This window comes from Schistocerca cancellata, chromosome 6, assembly GCF_023864275.1.
Source record: "Schistocerca cancellata isolate TAMUIC-IGC-003103 chromosome 6, iqSchCanc2.1, whole genome shotgun sequence".
In the NCBI taxonomy this organism is placed as follows: Eukaryota; Metazoa; Arthropoda; class Insecta; order Orthoptera; family Acrididae; genus Schistocerca; species Schistocerca cancellata.
Window position 1 is genome coordinate 613,403,681 of NC_064631.1, and position 17,645 is coordinate 613,421,325.

A 17,645-nucleotide genomic window follows, 5' to 3' on the forward strand; every position below is an offset into this window, starting at 1 on the left:
TAGAGAAGCACTATCACACGAGCTTGTTCAGAGAAGCTGTAGAAATAGAAAAACACGATAACAGTTTAAACAAGACAGAGGAAAGCCTTAAGGTAAATGGATCCTGTCTTCCTGTACTGCAGCGAACGACCGTCGCAGGTAGCAAGAGGAGAACCGCACCGGAAATGACCGCGGAGAAGCCCTCGGACGATGGCGAGCCAGGTACATATAGTCTGCGGCCGCGAGGTCGGCTTCAGTTCACCACCGGCAGTGAAGGGTGAAGCTTCGACAATGCCAGCCACTCGTGCTCCCGAAACATCAGTAAAATCATCAGAGGAACGTCGGCCGAAGAACCCGAGACAGAAGCCAATAGGCAGTTTGTCAACAAGTGGCCACGAAAGCCTTAACAATTTTGAAATAATATCACTTAGCCTCTCAGCCCGTCAAGATTCATTTCGTTTCCTCCTCCGCTTCTGGGTGATTCACGTACATATCAATGAGAGTATTTTAATTTCTGCCTGGGACAATCTTGTCGATTGTCCCGAACGTAAATTAAAATTTTGTATGTGAAGGTAAAAAATTAAAATTTTGTGTATACGTGTGTGAGCGTGCGTGTGCGCGTGTTTTTCGTGTCGCCTTGTGATGTGTAACAGAGTTCAAAGGGTGCCTCAGAGTGCTATCACTTCCCTATCTGTTAAAAGTGCGAGATAGCTCGGTACATGCGAATTCGTTGACAGTTCTCCGTGCCGATCAGTGAACCGGGAAACGGAGTTACCGATCACACCGCGAGGATCAGATCTGTATGAAGGAAACCCACGCGATTGGCGAAAGATAACACACTGCTACATCTCCTCGTCTGTTCTTTCGCAAGCGAGCTGGCTGCGATATCACTAGCAGCTGTGGCGGTGTGGCTACCGGGAAGAGGATACTACGACCGGTGTTACTAAGACTTTTCACTTTCCACCGTCACCAACCTGGACGCGCAAAGGTTCTACATCTACATCTACATGGATACTCTGCAAATCACATTTAAGTGCCTCGCAGAGGGTTCATCGAACCACCTTCACAATTCTCTGTTATTCCAATCTCGTATAGTGCGCGGGAATAATGAACACCTATATCTTTCCGTACGAGCTCTGATTTCCCTTATTTTATCTTTGTGATCGTTCCTCCATACGTAGGTCGGTGTCAACCAAATATTTTCGCATTCGGAGGAGAAAATTGGTGATTGGAATTTCGTGAGAAGATTCCGTCGCAACGAAAAACGCCTTTCTTTTAATGGTGTCCATCCCAAATCCTGTATCATTTCTGTGACACTCTCTCCCATATTTCGTGATAATACAAAACGTTCTGCCTTTCTTTCAACTTTTTCGATGTACTCAGTCAGTCCTATCTGGTAAGGATCCCACACCGCGCAACAGTATTCTAAAAGAGGACGTACAAGCGTAGTGTAGGCAGTCTCCTTAGTAGGTCTGTTACATTTTCTAAGTGTCCTGCCAATGAAACGCAGTCTTTGGTTAGCCTTCCCCACAACATTTTCTACGTCTTCCTTCCAATTTAAATTGTTCGTAATTGTAATTCCTAGGTATTTAGTTGAATTTACGGCTTTTAGATTAGACTGATTTATCACTTAACCGCAGTTTAACGCGTTCTTTTTAGTGCTCATGTAGATGACCTCACACTTTTCGTTATTTAAGGTCAACTGCCACTTTTCGCACCATTTCGATATTTCTTCTAAATCGTTTTGCAGTTTGTTTTGATCTTCCGATGACTTTATTAGTCGATAAACAACAGCGTCATCTGCAAACAACCGAAGACGGCTGCTCAGATAGTCTCCCAAATCGTTTGTATAGATAATGAACAGCAAAGGGCGTATAACACTACCTTGCGGTACGCCAGAAATCACTTCTGTTTTACTCGATGACTTTCTGTCAGTTACTACGAACTATGACCTCTCTGACAGGAAATCACAGATCCAATCACATAACTGAGACCATATTCCATAAGCACGCAATTTCAATACGAGCCGCTTGTGTGGTACAGTGTCAAAAGCCTTCCGGAGATCCATAAATACGGAATCGATCTGAAATCCCTTGTCAATGGCACTCAACACTTCATGCGCATAAATATCTAGTTGTGTTTCACAAGAACGATGTTTCCTAAACCCATGTTGACTGTGTGTCAATAGATCGTTTTCTTCGAGGTAATTAATTACGTTCGAAAACAATATATGTTCTAAAATCCTGCTACATATCGACGTTAACGATATGGGCCTGTAATTTAGTGGCTTACTCCTATTACCTTTCTTGAATATTGGTGTGACCTGTGCAACTTTCCAGTCTTTGGGTACGGATCTGTCGTCGAGCGAACGGTTGTATATGATTGTTAAGTATGCAGCTAATGCATCCGCATACTCTGAATGGAACCTAATTCGTATACAGTCTGGACCAGAAGATTTGCTTTTAAGTTGCTTCACTATTCCGCCGATATTTATTTCTGCGTTACTGTTCTCGATCCGAATTCTGGAATATTTACTTCATCTTCTTTTGTGAAGGCATTTCGGATAGCTGTGTTCAATAACTCTGCTTTGGCAGCACTACCTTCCTTAGTATTTCCATTGCTATCGCGCAGAGTAGGCATTGATTGTTTCTTGCCGCTAGGATACTTCACATACGACCAGAATCGCTTTGGATTTTCTGGCAGGTTTCGAGACAAAGTTTCGTTGTGGAAACTGTTATAAGCATCTCGCTTTGAAGTCCGCGCTAAGTTTCAAGCTTCTGTAAAAGATCGCCAATCTTGGGGATTTTGCGTGTGTTTAAATTTGGCATGTTTGTTTCGTTGTTTCTTCAACAGTGTTCTAACCCGTTTTGTGTACCAAGGAGGATCAGCTCCGCCGTTTGTTAATTTATTTGGTGTACATCTCTCAATTGCTGCCGATACTATTTCTTTGAATTTAAGCCACATGTGGTCTACACTTATATTATTAATTTGGAATGAGTTAAGATTGTCTCTCAGGAAGTCGTCAAGTGAATTTTTATCTGCTTTTTTGAACAGGTATATTTTTCGCTTATTTTTCGAGGATTTGGGGATTACAGTATTCAATCTTGCTACGACTGCTCCGTGTTCACTAATCCCTGAATCGGTTTTGATGATCGTTATTAACTCAGGATTATTTGCTGCTAAGAGGTCAAGTGTGTCTTCACAACCGTTTACTATTCGCGTGGGCTCATGAACTAATTGCTCGAGATAATTTTCAGAGAATGCGTTTAGCACAATTTCGGATGATATTTTATGCGTACCTCTGGAATTAAACATGTATTTTCGCAAACATATCGAGGGTAAATTAAAGTCACCACCAACTATTATCGTATGATTTAGTACGTGTTTAAAAACAAACTCAAGTTTTCTTTGAACCTTTCAGCAACTGTATCATCTAAGACGCGATCCACGTGCAGCGCCCACTAAAGATTTTTGGAATTCGAGAAAAGTGATCCAAACTCTATTTTGATTCGATTTGTCATATTTCACATGTGTATACTGAATATTTTTCAGACAGTAGTTTTCGGCAATCGATATGTAACGCCACAGGGGTTCTGAGTGCAAGCCTCTGATCTTCGGTTGCCGGTAGCATTGTCCGTTGAAATAAGCATTTTAATAGCATTTAGTGAGAGAGCTACTGAGCGGATGGAACTTTTTTTATTTTTTATTTTTTTAAATTTTTTTGAGGTAAAGTGTTACTGCATTGTGTACTATTTCTGGCTTATTCAGCCGTCATATTAGGCTCCAGGAAGCTATTCCCAGGGCAGTGGAGATGCAAGAAGCATAGAGATGACGCAATGTGGGATGAGGTACCGGTGACAGATGTTAGATTCGGTACCATTCACGTGAGAAAGACCGCCTGCATGATGCTGCTGCTCTGTGATTGGTTGCTGTGTTCGGCGGTAGGGCGCCAAAACGTTAAACTTTAGTTGCTATTATTAATTAAACCTGTCATCCAAATTACTTCATTTTTTTAAATAAACATCTCTCAATCAGTCATTTCAAAATTATTAAAATCAAAGTATTACTAAAACAAAAGACTGACGATATTACTGCCGATGCACTTCGGTGGCGTCCGGGTCGCGCCTTGCTGGCTTGGCGCGCGAAGTGTCTCGGGCAGTCCGGCTCTCCAGTTCTGACCGTTCCAGTAGACAGACATGTTGTCTGTTACAGCAGTATTTGTTTCCTGCAATTTTATTTACTACAGTTCCGACCGTCGCTAGGTACAGACATGTTGTCTGTAATAGTAGTATTTGATTCATATAATTTTATTCTCCAGCTCTGACGGCTCCAGTAGACAGACATGTTGTCTGTAGCAGGATGGTTCAAATGGCTCTGAGCACTATGGGACGTAACTTCTGTGGTCATCAGTCCCCTAGAACTTAGAACTACTTAAACCCAACTAACCTAAGAACATCACACACATCCATGCCCGAGGCAGGATTCGAACCTGCGACCGTAGCAGTAGGCGGTTCCGGACTGCGCGCCTAGAACCACTAGACCACCGCGGCCGGCCTGTGGCAGGATGTATTTCACGTTATTTTAGCCAGATATAATGACTGTGGAAAGAGATGTTCAATACGTTGTGATCAAGAATAGGTTCTCGTGTCTATATCAATAAAAACGCGAGTGGCATCCCAAATGAGCTATAGTTTATTCGTAGCAGCAGTTCCTTGCGAAGTTAATTTCAGCCTCAAGAAAAAGAATCCACGACCTGTGTGCTGGTTTCTGCGCTGGGGACATCATCATCATGAAGACAGCAAGTTGGTGAAGTGTACAAGAACTTATGTATTCCACACAGGGCAGTGGAAACAACTAGGCACCTCACGTGTACTGCATGCACAGTACAAATGTGCTCAGTGACACGGCATCTGCAGTAATGCAGAGGAGGTAAAGAAGGATGAAAGTATTAACACTATCTCACATTTATTCATTTTTTCTTGCCGTAATTGCTTTGCTTGCACGTAATTATGATGGATGTGAAAAAAGAAAAGTTTTAGTTGAATTTTTTCTTCATCGGTTCGGGCTTGTTGGTTTCATTGTTCAGATGAGAATAAGTAAACTCTTTTTATTGACATGACTTGCACTCAGAGGTAATAGATTTTACCTCTTCTTTACCATTTCAGTAAATAATAATTTTGGCAGAGCAAAATTTGTTATAAAGGATAAAGCTTTTAAAGGTGATTGTAGTACTCGGGCATTGAGTTTGTTTTTGCAATACAGTTTATTAAAGGTCAATTTTCCTTCAATCAATTGACAAGTTAAAATTCCAGAACTGTGTCCTCAGAAAAGAATTCTATTTTCTGATTGCGTGTTTCACCGCACTGCACGGAGCGGAACACGGCTACAAAAAAGGAAAAACAAAGCATGGCCTCTTTAGAATAGCTTCACATCCTTGCATTGCAACGATTATTAATTCTCATTTAGCTTGCTTGCTACTACCCTTCATTTTTATACCCATCGCTTCGAGAAGGACCCAGTTTCCATTGCCATACGTAAGCAGTACGAAACGTGTTAGCGCCAGTTTTACAGTGTCTTAGGTTTCAGTTAGATTATTGAGTTAGCTTCGCTTTTCAAAATTCATTACCTGAACAATTTTGGTAAAGTTTGTTTCAGATTCCGATTCATACCTAAAAAGTTATTCTCACAGTGCAGTATTACATTTGCGTATGCATTATTCAGTGTTTAGAAATTTCTTAGTCAGTTTTTAAGACGTAAATTTACAGGGCATTTTTATAGAAACATGTTGTTTAGTTATTCTTTTATAATACGATTAGCAATTTCATATAGCTTTTCGTGATAGCTTTGCGTACTGGAATTGCACGTCACTTATTGTGACGTCATGCATTGTAGCATCTCACTGCACTGCACAACAGAATTTCAGACAGCAGCTTATTTAATATACAGTTAAGTTTCCCAGTCGCCTTACAAAGTTAATTAAAAAGAAATGAACATTCACATTGTGCAAATATGGGTTCTTTTTCTTGATCAGACGCATCAGGGGGCTCCTTGGCTGCCAGTCTGGCTCATACGAACGAAGAGCTGCTGCAACATTACCGTCCTAGCTCTTAGTACAAATACAATTCCCTCGCCAATAGAAAGCTTGCCTACTCACAAGGGAAGTCTCTCAGCTCGAACATGAATCCGGTGTTCCAGTTGTATTGAGATGCTTTACGTACCACTGTGATTAGGATAGTTGAAGCATTCCATTGTGTTACTCTTAGTTTGCCCACTGTCCGACTTTAAAAATGTAGGTGAGGTTCCTCAACAAAATGTAAGAAACGATATGCAGAATCACAATACACACACTTTGTGAAAATAATATATGGGCAATCCTCAGGATAACGTTCTTGAGCTGCGAAATCATATGTCACTTGAATCACATTCTTGAATTCAACAACCTGTGCATGAGTATTATACCCAGCCAGTTGCCAGTAATATTGGAGGATAGGCGGACACACCGCAGCAAATAGCTGGTTATGAATAATAGAATGCATTTTCATTATGAAAATCAGTGGTCCAAATGCAGTGTGGCTGTATCTGAAAACTTGCAATTTTTTGCTTTCCTTCTTCGACAAAACGTGCCCAATACTGGGGGATATCTTGGTCTTCCTGTAGGCTACATCTCTGGCTCATGAAGCCAGCGACGTGTCTACGGCACGTTATGTGATATTGGGACAGACTGTATTGTTTTATCTCCATTTCTTTGATTGCCTTGTTTCCTCGAAATGGATATTCATTATGACTTTTTTTCTTCACATAATCAAATATCACTTTGATGTTCTGTGTGCTATTGTAGATGGGTCTCTCTTCAATAACGAGCTGTAGGTCGCAATTTCAGGTGGGAGTATCATAAATACGTTGAAGATGTTCTTCCGAAAATTTTGTTAAAATTTTAATAATATTGGATTCATTTTCTTGTGAAGGTTTCTAGTCACCAGAGCTGTTATTTTCCTTTGGGGAGTACGTTTTCCGTCACTGCCACAAGCACTACAGTCTTGAACTCCATTTCAGCACTTAAATGAATATTCATGTTTCTGAATAATCAGATGCATCAAAAACACTCAGAAAGTGTCATCATCCTGTCCTACACCGTTTTCCGTTGGGTAACGCCTTATTAACCTTGATGCCATAATAATTAAAACATTCCAAACAATAATGGTTTCGTTCAATTTTGCCGTATATGTATGACAAACTGACACGCGTATATTAAACACGTCAATTACTTGCTGAGGTAACTGAATGACTGGCGTGTTAACCGCCCCCCCTCCCCCTCCTCCAAGTCTGCAGACGCTGTTGTGTACAAATCAAGAGAAACACAACCACATGCCGTCACAGGCGTGTCAGAACTAATAATTGGTTAAAAGCTATTAAGAATATTTCTGAGGACTGAAAATGAACGTAGACCGATACACCGGGCAAACCGTCACACAGATACCGCTTATTTTCATCACTTGCTAGATTTTATTTTTGTCCTCAGAGCAACTAGCCGAGAAATTTCTCTTAACACACTGCCATCGAGAGCTACGCCTATACACGAACACTCTAGTCCGCTGTCTGGGACATGGCTAATAGTACGCAAAATCGTCATCAGTTGCTTCCAGGGCTCGGAAAATGAGCACATAACAGTTTCTCCTGGCGAGACTGCGGACCACGTGTTCTTCGGATGTGACAATTTGAAGCAAAATCCACGAATGTTGCTCGACGGCTGCTCGATCTATAATGTTCTCTTGCAACATCTGCGCTAACAGTAATGATAACTGGAGCTGACCGATGCCTTTCTTTTTCTATGTACAGGAATACACGAAAAATAAATGTTGATTCAGAGATAATTTATAGATGAATAACAAAAAGAGACAGAAGTAATATGTGAATTTGAATTTGTCTTTTTGTACGGTAACTACAAGTAAGTAATATATGACACCTTCCTCCCTCTCTCCCTCTGTCTTCCCTCTCTCTTCCCCTTCCCCCCCCTCCCCCCCTTTCTCTCTCTTTGCTATCAGTGTTCCGACGGGTTTCATACTACCCGCCATTTTCCTCATCTGTCTGTTGAACACGTACCAGTCTCTACTTTCCCTTTTAGTATTGAGTATGTGTTATTTCAACTTCTAACAATCTATACCTTCTTCCAGTTAGTATTATAATATAGTCATTTGCTCGTCGATTCTTGAGAAACTTGTCAGTCTACTTAATTTTCAATGTGTTTGTTGTAGCATCATATTTCAAATGCTTCGATTCTGTTCTTTCTGGGTATTCACAATCTATATTTCACTTCCACGCAATGCTGATCTCGAGGCGTACGTTCTCAGAAATTTCTCTGTCAAGATAAGGCCGATGTCTGATATTAGTAGAGTTCTTTTGTAGGAGATTACTCTGCTTCCTAAATTTTCCTAGCTTCGTCAGTGATGCTGTTGAGTAATTTTACTTGCAAGGTGGGATTTCCTCTACCCTGTGGTCGCCAGTTTTGATACGAAGTGTTTCGCTAATCTCTTTCTGCTGTTCCTTAAAATATTCGTTTTTCGTTGGTTAACTCTCAATCCATGTCCGCCTGCTTAGCTGGGTGGTAACGTGCTCGCCTTCCCTGCAAGCGGATCCGGGTTCGATTCCCTGCGGGGTTGGAGATTTTCTCCGTTTGGGGACTGGGTGTTGTGTTGTCCTCCTCATCATTTCATCCTCATCTCCGTCGCGCAAGTCGCCCAGTGTGGCGTCGACTGAAGTAAGACTTGCACTTGGCGGCCGAACTTCCCCGAATGGGGCCTCCCGCTCAACGATGCCATACACTCACTTCCATTTTTTCTCAATCCATGTTCTGTGTTCAACAACGTGTTCATCCCATTCAGTAGGTACGGAGATTCTTCCTCAATTTTACCGAGGAGCTCAATGTCGTTAAGGAATGTGATCATTTATATTCTTTCACAGTGAATTTAACCCGATTTCTCAACATTTCTTTTATTTCCTTCGTCGCATCTTCGATATAAAGATTGAACAGTTATGGAGAGAAACTGCATCCATTCCGTATGCCATTTTTAATCTAAGCAGTCTTATCTTGATATTTATCCTTATTTTCCCTTTTAAGTTCTTGTGCATATTGTTTGTTAACGTTTTTTCGTCAGTCAATAAGGCATATGTATTTGTTGTACTTTTATCACTTACTTTATGCCACGAACTTGTGAAAATCTATTAATTATCTATCTGTGACGTTTGTGGCAAAACCTTTGTTTGGTCGGAAAACTTCCTCCAAGTCCGTAAGTTTCCGAGCCAAGACGACCTTCTTCCTCATACTGATTTACTAGGTGACTTTCCTTGCTGACTGTTCTGCAGCCGTTTACACCTATTTACATTCCTCATTACGTGGCCGAGATATTGTCGTTTTATGTATTTTACTGTGTTCAGGACTTCTTTTTCTTTCTTTATTTTGCAGAGAATTTCGTTGTTGGTAACTTCATTTGTACATGGCGGTCTTAGCATTCGCCTGCACAACCGCATCTCAATTACCTCATGCCGTTTGATAACGTACATTCCTTTCTAAATCCATACTCTGTTATGGGCAGAAAATTTTCTTTCTCTGAGAATCTCATTACATTCGACTTAACAATGTGATAGGCGTTTGAAGCAGATATAGATTGCGATGTCTATTCTCTTACGCGTTATTCTTCTGGATATTTTCTTAACGGCTGCTAAGAAAACATGATGAATCTCTGGATAATGGTGGAATGTGTAGCACGCATCTAACTGAGTTTTAAATGCAAACCATCAAGCTATCTCAAAATCAAAATATTTTTATGATTGTTCTTGGCTATTGGCATTCATTGAGCCATATAATAAGCTGTAGAAGGCGGATCAGAATTCCTGAGCAGCTGGAAAAAATGAAAAAAGAAAAGTGTTTAATCTGGAAATCTGAAGACGGAAGTTGCATATACTAACGCTGAGTTTAATTAAATACACCTCATATAAGGGCCGTCTGTTTTTTCCTGTTTTCAGTTCAGATAAATTAGTTTGTGGAGACAAACACATTAGCCTAGAGAGACGAAAGAAAGTAACGCTTTGTTCACGTGAATTATTTTAGTTCATTGTTATGGGATCTTGTAATTGTTTTTAATGAAGGCTGCTACAATAGGCATGGAATTAGTTACACATATCTATTAAATTATTTAATAACATATAAGAGAGTGGTTTTCATTAAAATTTGTACCGATAAACGATTAAATTGGGAAATAAGATAGTGTGTAATATTCCTCTACGTATCGAGCTTTCCAATAAGGCATGAATGGAAAAGCATAAAATTTGGCATAGGCTTATATCAGTAGGGTACTACTCGGAATAAATATTACATTCATTTCAGAATAATCTCGTGCAAAAGCCAAGTTCCCAAGGAAAAATTACCTGTCGAGCAAATTACGGGCGACTGTTGGAAACACGAGAAAGTCCTTGACAGAAGAGAAAGAGTAAGTGTACTACTGCAGTATAAGAAAACACGAGGCAAATTATTTCAACTTTACTAAGCAGTTACGGCTAAGGTGTAATGAAAATTTCAAGCGAATAAATACATCCTGTGGTTGTATCACGAGCGACGCATAGATACGAGCATGCGTACAAATATAATTAATTTATATAGAAATAACATCACCATTTCAGCTCATAAAGAGGCCACAAATATTATTTCTGGCTCTTCGTTGCTTAGGGCGTGGTCGCACCCATTGATAGGAGTTGAATTAATGAACAGATGTACCCAATCAGTTGTGAGTGCGCAATAACTAAATATTAGGATAATGATGGAGCACACTACTGTAAATCACTGTAGCTGAGACTAAAAATATACTGATATGCACATCACATGAATCACTGATTGGTGGAGAAATGTTAACTCGCACTGCGGACTAACATGACATAAAGTCAACTAAACTATTAATTTTAAGGTGGTGGTGGTTAGTGTTTAACGTCCCGTCGACAACGAGGTCATTAGAGACGGAGAGCAAGCTCGGGTTAGGGAAGGATTGGGAAGGAAATCGGCCGTGCCCTTTCAAAGGAATCATCCCGGCAGTTGCCTGAAACAATTTAGGGAAATCACGGAAAACCTAAATCAGGATGGCTGGAGACGGGATTGAACCGTCGTCTCCCGAATGCGAGTCCAGTGTGCTAACCACTGCGCCACCTCGCTCGGTTTAATTTTAAGGATAAAATCGTTTTCGTGTTTTGTGTAATTTTATGCATAGAGCAGTTATGAATGCCAGTACAGAGGAGTAAATGGTCGTGTAAATACATGCAGAGGCAAAGGGTATCTGTAAGTAAAACAATGAAGATGTGATATTCAGCAGGTCGAAGTGTTTCATTACAAAGACATGAATGATTAAATTCTGTAGAGCCTATTTATGACCATTTTTTGGTACAAACATGGTAAGTGTTAACTGAAAGCTTCGAAACTTTTCAGCATTATGTCAAATAGATTGCGATTATATCGTGGCAAAGTAACCAGAGAAAATAGACTGGTTCTAGGCCAAAACAAACCTTTTACCATGAGAGTAGGTAACCGGTGGTATTGAGACACCATCGCAAAGCCAAGTTCTGAGGTTATTGAGACTAGCCTAATGTTGTGAAGGAGACAAAGCTTGTGGGTGGCAGCCGACATCGTCCGTAATGGGGCAGGAGGCGAAGTCGTGACGACAGTGCGCCGAGGAGTACAGCCTCAGCGGCCCGATATCTTTTAGCGGACCTCATTTCTGAACGAAACAGTGCGAGTACAGAACAAAGAGTCCCTCCCCAACTCTCTCTGAAAGCCACAACCATAGTTACGAAAGTGAAAACCATTGGTATGAAGAAGTGTTGAGCATGTTAGATACTATTAAAAAGTATAACTCAGTGGATAAAGAAAGTAGAGAGTAAACTGCCCGAAGAAAGGTGTCCTATTGCGAAGTACAGATTTATAATCATTTTTGCGTTTGCGCCTATCATTTGAGTGTTTGCTTTTATTTATTGTAAGCTGTTGAAATTAATTGAAAATGTACCACAAAAACAGTAAGTAAATAAAGATGAGCCCTAGGCATTAGGCAAAACATAAATAGGTTACCTACAGAGAATTTTTATTTAAGGGCACTTGTGTAGATTTTAGTATAAACGTTTGAAGCTGAGCCAGATAACGGTGTTCCAGGTACCGATTTTCTAAACTGCTTGAGTTTCAAAACCAGTGGAGGTGGAACGAGAAATGGCAGTAATCTGCTTTCTCACTGACCTCGCTCATTTCCGATTTACTAAGTTCTGTAATCGTGACAGTCGATTGAGATAGGAGAGAAGGGTGGAACATACTTTCTCTTATGTAAGGCTGATTGCTGAAAACCGCATCGTGATCATATCATTCGGTCATAAGATATTTAAATTTTAATTAAGCACTGGAATCAGAATTCACTGTAGCACATGATGGCTGAGGCGACCATTGTCACGAGGTGGGCAGCTGAGCACCCAGTAGCTTGCACGTCACCGTGATGGGGTCTTATAGCACACCATGGAGAAGGTACTGGAACCTTGGCACAAGGATATGACGGGAAAGAACTACAAGTTAGACGCAGTTTGTGGAGCAGACGCCGCTTAGCAACAACCAGGGGGATCCTTATCAAGTTCCAAAGCCAGAGAAAAAAAAATGGTTCATTCAGAAAATAAGTTTTTTAGGAGGTACCATGGGTAGCAAAATTATATCTACATCTACATCTATATTTATACTCCGCAAGCTACCCAATTGTGTGTGGCGGAGGGCACTTTACGTGCCACTGTCATTACCTGCCGGCCAGTGTGGCCACGCGGTTAAAGGCGCTTCAGTCTGGAACCGCGCGACCGCTACGGTCGCAGGTTCGAATCCTGCCTCGGGTATGGATGTGTGTGATGTCCTTAGGTTAGTTAGGTTTAAGTAGTTCTAAGTTCTAGGGGACTGATGACTTCAGATGTTAAGTCCCATAGTGCTGAGAGCCATTTTTTTGTCATTACCTCCCTTTCCTGTTCCAGTCGCGTATGGTTCGCGGGAAGAACGACTGTCTGAAAGCCTCCGTGCGCGCTCTAATCTCTCTAATTTTACATTCGTGATCTCCTCGGGAGGTATAAGTAGGGGGAAGCAGTATATTCGATACCTCATCCAGAAACGCACCCTCTCGAAACCTGGCGAGCAAGCTACACCGCGATGCAGAGCGCCTCTCTTGCAGAGTCTGCCACTTGAGTTTGTTAAACATCCCCGTAAAGCTATCACGGTTACCAAATAACCCTGTGACGAAACGCGCCGCTCTTCTTTGGATCTTCTCTATCTCCTCCGTCAACCCGATCTGGTACGGATCCCACACTGATGAGCAATACTCAAGTATAGGTCGAACGAGTGTTTTGTAAGCCACCTCCTTTGTTGATGGACTACATTTTCTAAGGACTCTCCCAATGAATCTTAACCTGGTACCCGCCTTACCAACAATTAATTTTACATGATCATTCCACTTCAAATCGTTCCGTACGCATACTCCCAGATATTTTACAGAAGTAACTACTACCAGTGTTTGTTCCGCTATCATATAATCATACAATAAAGGATCCTTCTTTTTATGTATTCGCAATACATTACATTTGTCTATGTTAAGGGTCAGTTGCCACTCCCTGCACCAAGTGCCTATCCGCTGCAGATATTCCTGCATTTCGCTACAATTTTCTAATGCTGCAACTTCTCTGTATACTACAGCATCATCCGCGAAAAGCCGCATGGAACTTCCGTCACTGTCTACTAGGTCATTTATATATATTGTGAAAAGCAATGGTCCCATAACACTCCCCTGTGGCACGCCAGATGTTACTTTAACGTCTGTAGACGTCTCTCCATTGATAACAACATGCTGTGTTCTGTTTGCTAAAAACTCTTCAATCCAGCTACACAGCTGGTCTGATATTCCGTAGGCTCTTACTTTGTTTATCAGGCGACAGTGCGGAACTGTATCAAGAAGAGTTCCGAAAGTGTCCCCAATGAAGGAGTATATGACAAAAGTAAAGTGGCTTGTCTTGACACCACAGTAGGCCGAATGAATGTTCATGTGGCTAGGGCCTCCTGTCGGGTAGATGGGTCGCCTGGTTGAAGTCTTTTTTGTTGATGGCACTTCAGCGAACTGCTTGTCTATGAGGATGAAATGATTATGAAGACAACACAACACCCTGTCCCTTAGTGTCCGCCCCCGGTAGCTGAGTGGTCAGCGCGACAGACTGTCAATCCAAAGGGCCCGGGTTCGATTCCCGGCTGGGTCGGAGATTTTCTCCACTCAGGGACTGGATGTTGTGTTGTCCTAATCATCATCATTTCATCCCCATCGACGCGCAAGTCGCCGAAGTGGCGTCAGATCGAAAGACTTGCACCAGGCGAACGGTCTACCCGACGGGAGGCCCTAGTCACACGTTTCGTTTCATTTCAGTGGAGAAAATCTCCGACTTGGCCAGTAATGGAACCCGGTCCCCTTGTTTGCCATTCTGCTGTGCTAACAACTCAGCTGTGGAGGCGGACACAGTATGCTGAAAGGTTATAAACAGCAGTGACAGGCGATTTTCCATTGTGTGGGAGAGAGCATTGCGGGTGTTGGCTGACGCAGCACCTGTGTCAAATGTTGCGCGATAAGCTTTGTAATTGTTCATCTCATATTGTCAAAGTGTGGGTATAAACAGTCGAGTAGGCAGTGATTTTGTTTGGTGTTCTGAAGCTATGTTTTGATGGTGCCATTGTCTACAGACTTAGACGCTGGTAGTGTAAATGAATAAAGCTTATTTTACATCATTGTGTCCTCTCTCACCCAACTATCCGTAATTTAAACGATGCTTTTTATCTGGTTGTGTACTTCCTTGGTGTTATAGTTAGCTAGTCCCTGATTACCTTCTTGTCGCGACTATGTGGGTAGATTTCTTTTTGTCTTGGAGACTTTAATGCAACTTACTGCCAGGCAGATCCGGAACTATACTGGCCTTTCGTTTCAAAGACTTGCATGGCAGCAGCAGTGTTATTTCAGTTTTAATGTGGGAGCAGTTACGAGTATTTAGGAAGTGTCTTGTTTATCTGAATTAGCGTCTGGTGTAAGCTCCGTGATTTCTGACTAGTGTAACTTGTAGCATCGCGCATTTGTCGTGTCTAATGTACACATAAAAAATTGGAGGACACAGGGCTTCAACCATAAATTGTGATTCATGAGGGTATTTTTGGTCCATCGTTGCAACTACAAAAATGTGTGATTTTTTCATCAGACGCGTTTCCCTTTATTGAGGTAAAGCATCATCAGTGGTCTGTAATCAAGTTTATTTACATTTTGATTTGCTTTTTACATCGTATGTGTTGATGTTTGTGTTTTGTAGTGTTGCCAACCTATTCTTAACGAACTGTTTTTCGATCTAAAAAGCAAATAAAAATGTAAATAAACTTAATTACAGACCGCTGATGATGCTTTACCTCAATAAACCGAGCCGGCCGCGGTGGTCTCGCGGTTGAGGCGCTCAGTCCGGAACCGAGCGACTGCTACGGTCGCAGGTTCGAATCCTGCCTCGGACATGGATGTGTGTGATGTCCTTCGGTTAGTTAGGTTTAAGTAGTTCTAAGTTCTAGGGGACTGATGACCACAGATGTTAAGTCCCATAGTGCTCAGAGCCATTTGAACCATCAATAAACCGAAACGCGTCTGGTGAAAAATTCACGAATTTTTGTAGCTGCAACGACGGATCAAAAATACCCTCACGAATTATAAAGCAAGTACGGACACTATGGCCAAACATGTTGTTGTTGTTGTGGTCTTCAGTCCTGAGACTGGTTTGATGCAGCTCTCCACGCTCCTCTATCCTGTGCAAGTTTCTTCATCTCCCAGTACACACTGTAGCCTACATCCTTCTGAATCTGCTTAGTGTATTCATCTCTTGGTCTCCCTCTACGATTTTTACCCTCCAATATTAAATTTGTGATCCCTTGATGCCTGAGAATATGTCCTACCAACCGATCCCTTCTTCTAGTCAAGTTGTGCCACAAACTCCTCTTCTCCCCAATCCTACTCAGTACCTCCTCATTAGTTATGTGATCTACCCATCTAATCTTGAGCACTCTTCTGTAGCACCACATTTCGAATGCTTCTATTCTCTTCTTGACCAAACTAGTTATCGTCCATATTTCACTTCCATACATGGCTACACTCCATACATATACTTTCAGAAACGACTTCCTGACACTTAAATCTATACTCGATGTTAACAAATTTCTCTTCTTCAGAAACGCTTTCCTTGCCATTGCCAGTCTACATTTTATATCCTCTCTACTTCGACCATCATCAGTTATTTTGCTCCCCAAATAGCAAAAGTCCTTTACTACCTTGAGTGTCTCATTTCCTAATCTAATTCCCTCAACATCACCCGACTTAATTCGACTACATTCCATTATCCTCGTTTTGCTTTTGTTGATGTTCATCTTATGTCCTCCTTTTAAGACACTGTCCATTCCGTTCAACTGCTCATGGCCGCACATATGAAAAAATAAATTGTGATTTTACCAGTTTGACGTGTTATTGATTTAGTGGTGTACCAACCTCTCCTGGAGTTGTGTTGTGTTACTGCAGAGCTCAATCGGTCAGACAAGTGGAAGTGGAGCATATGAACGACTGCGTCACAGGTAATGGCAGTCGAGTATGTGCAGATGGACTTCCGAGTATACTGCCCTAAAACTTAGGTGTGTCTTACCACCCAGTCACGCACCTCTGTTAATCCTCCTCTTACTGTGAAACGATGTGTAAATGACAAATGAAAGATACGAATGTCCACAGATACAGCTTGAACAGCACTGTCGAAAAACAGCTTCTGAATTTTTGTTATAGGTATACAACTTAAGTTATGAGCCAGAATGTGCCTCCAAGGATTAAAAAATGCATTTTAGTGTGAAACAAATCGCGGAATAGTAAATGTAGCAGCAGTACTGCACAGTAAACCTCAATAATTAAATGTGGAAGTTTAATTTTCATTATGTTTCATGCACATAGTAGTATATAATTGTAAAAATGGTGACTATTCCACTGATTAAACTGTAAATGCCTCAAAAATCAATGTACCCAACAAAAAACTAATGTCATCGCGGAAATGTTGTGAAATTCTATCACTAATTTATGTATTATATTTGTGGTGGCGGTAAGCTTAATATAATCCTTATTCGATATAAGGTTCATGTGCAACAAGTGAAAGACTTTTTTTTTTTATAAATGGACAATGTAACTGTTGATTTTTAATAGTTCCAAGGGATCAGTGCGCGAGCACAAGTCATCTGCAGTATTTACATGTGTAATTTTGTAGATTTTGCACCGACAGTCCGAATCTATGCATGGCCGGGGGCCATGTTGCCTGGGTTAGCTTCCTCTGGATGATAGGCGAGTACGGGAAGATGTGCTGATGAGCCCCTTGTGAACCGTCATTAAAGTGTTTTCAAATTTTTTGCACAACAACATTAGATACTTGTAAAATTTCTGCAAGACTTCATGATTTTAGAAAAGTTCTCCACATTTGTGCTTGTGGACTTGAACTTTGAACAGCAGAGTAGTTGAAGCATTGTGATTTTTCTCCATAGCTGGGTGGACTTCAACTCTGAATATCAGCATCGTGCTAAGGCTTGT